Below are 2,842 nucleotides of genomic sequence, written 5' to 3' on the forward strand. Positions count from 1 at the left end.
TGACATGTACCAGTAGTTCACTTATTTTTATTGCTGAATAGTATTCTGTTGTATTAATACACCATCATTTATCACTTTATTGTTGATGAACATTTGGGTTGTTTCAGTTTCTTGACAATGATGAACAATAATAGAAAGATGTTTCTTGGTGCACATGTGTGCACGTTTCTGTGTGCCCATGTCTAGAAATGGAGGATGGGTCACAGAGGATGTGTATATTACACTTCACCAGATCAGGCCTGTTGTCCAAAGAGATTCTGCCAGTGTGTACTCCCTCCAGGAGTGTAGTAGACTTGTCAGCTCCTACTCATTCACATCAACTCTTGATGTCATCAGTCTTAAATTCTAGCCATTCTAGCCAGTCTGATAGGACAGTGATATGTCATTGTAGTTTTACTTTGCTTTTCCTAGTGACTAATGACCTTGAGCACATTTCAGACACGTTTATCAGCCATTTTGTGCCCTCTTTTATAAAGTGTCTGCTCAAGTATCTTGCAAACTTTTCTGTAGGACTGTTTCTTATTGATTTGTAGAAATTCTTTGTATGTACTGAAGATGTCTTTTATCATTTCCATAATATGCTCTTTCTTTGCTATAACTTACCTTTCCCATTCTCTCAATGAAAAATAAAAGTTCTCTATTTTTTTTTTAGACAGAGTCTTGCTCTGTCGCCCAGGCTGGAGCGATCTCACCCAGGCTGGAGTGGCACAATCTCTGCTCCCTGCAACCTCTGCCTCTGGGTTCAAGTGATTCTCCCGCCTCAGCCTCCCCAAGTAGTGGGGACTGCAGGCAGGCACATACCATGCCCAGCTAATTTTTGTATTTTTAGTAGAGATTGGGTTTTACCATATTGGCCAAGCTGGTCTTGAACTCCTGACCTCAGGTGATCCACCCACCTCGGCCTCCCAAAGTGCTGGGGTTACAGGTGTGAGCCACCACACCTGGCCACAAAAGTTCTTAATTGTAGTAAAATCTAATGTATCATTTTCTCCTTAAGTGCTAACTTACATGAGTACTCTTTGCATCTTTTAAATAAGACGCAAAGAGTCTTTTAAATAAAGACTGCGTCTTTTCCAAAGACAAGGTCATAAAGGTGTTTCCTTAAATTTTCTTCTAGATCTGCACCATCCAATGCAGTAGCCACTGATTATATATGGCTGTTTAAATTTAACATAAAGCAAACTGAATTAAATTAAAAATGCAGTTTTTCAGTCACACTCACCACATTTCAAATGCTTTGTAGCCATATTGACTAGTGGCTCATGTCTTAGACAGTATAGAATTATAGAACACTTGTACCATCACAGAAAGTTCTGAGACAGCACCGATCTAGAAAATTTATTGTTTACTTTTCATATTTTGGTCTGCAATCCAGCTTGACTTGATTTTCATGTGCATGTTTAGTGGTAGACAAGTTTTAATTTTTTCCATATGAATCTCCGATTAATCCAGCATTATTTATTCTTTTCCCTCTGCTCTGCAGTGCTAACTTAGTAATTTATCAAGTCTCCATTTGTAAGTGGGCCTGTTTAGAGGTTTTCTGTTCTGTCCCATTAGTCCGTTTCTCTACCCTTGTGCCAAGAAGTACCAGATGGTCCTAGTTACCAACCTTTAAGATGCATCTTACTATCTGGGGAAGCACCTTTCCCCAGCTTGTTCTTCTTCAGCTATGTCTTGGCTATTCGTGGACTTTCACACCTCTACATATATTTTTATTGTATTTAAGACTTCTTTTAACTATTTGAGAGTAAGTTGCCCCATCACCACTGAATACTTCAGTATATTTCTACAAACAAGGATATCCTCCTATATAACCAATGGCCAATCAAAATCAGGAAATTAACATGAATACATGACCACCATCTAGTCTTTGGATCTCATTCAAGTCTTCTCAGTGGTCCCAAGGGTTCAATCCAGGATCACACACTGTGTTTAGCGCTATCCCTTTAGTCTCTGTCAATCTAGAACAGTTCCTCAGACTTTTCTTAAATATAATGTCCTTAATACTTCATGAAGATTACGGGCTTCACGAAGATCACAAAGACTGAGGGACTTTGTAGAATGTCCCTCATCTGGGTCTGTTGGTGTTTGATCATTATCATGAAGATTACGGGCTTCACGAAGATTACAAAGACTGAGGGACTTTGTAGAATGTCCCTCATCTGGGTCTGTTGGTGTTTGATCATTATCATGAAGATTACGGGCTTCACGAAGATTACAAAGACTGAGGGACTTTGTAGAATGTCCCTCATCTGGGTCTGTTGGTGTTTGATCATTATCATGAAGATTACGGGCTTCACGAAGATTACAAAGACTGAGGGACTTTGTAGAATGTCCCTCATCTGGGTCTGTTGGTGTTTGACCATTATTAGATTCAGGTTATACATCTTTGGTAGAAATATCACAGAGGCGATGCTGTGTTCATGCACCTTCTCAAGTGGCACGGGCTTTTGATCTGTGCTATGATCAGTCAGACTGACTCTGGACACTTGATTAAGGTGGTGTCTGCCAGCTTCCCCGTGGTAAAGATACAGTGGAGAACATTCCCACTTTGGAGTAAGTATTCTTGAAGATGGTATAGTGAGATTCCCAGAATACCCTCTATCTCTATGCATTTTCAATGCGTTCATTTTTTTCTCCTTTTATTTTTTGTTGACATGTAATTAATGCACATATTTATAGAATGGATAAAGAGTGATTTTGGCCAGGCGCAGTGGCTCACGCCTGTAATCCCAGCACTTTGGGAGGCAAAGGTAGGTCCATCACCTGAGATCGGGAGTTCAATACCAGCGTGTCCAACATGGTGAAACCCCATCTCTACTAAAAATACAAAATTAGCCAG

Source organism: Rhinopithecus roxellana, chromosome 2, assembly GCF_007565055.1.
Source record: "Rhinopithecus roxellana isolate Shanxi Qingling chromosome 2, ASM756505v1, whole genome shotgun sequence".
In the NCBI taxonomy this organism is placed as follows: Eukaryota; Metazoa; Chordata; class Mammalia; order Primates; family Cercopithecidae; genus Rhinopithecus; species Rhinopithecus roxellana.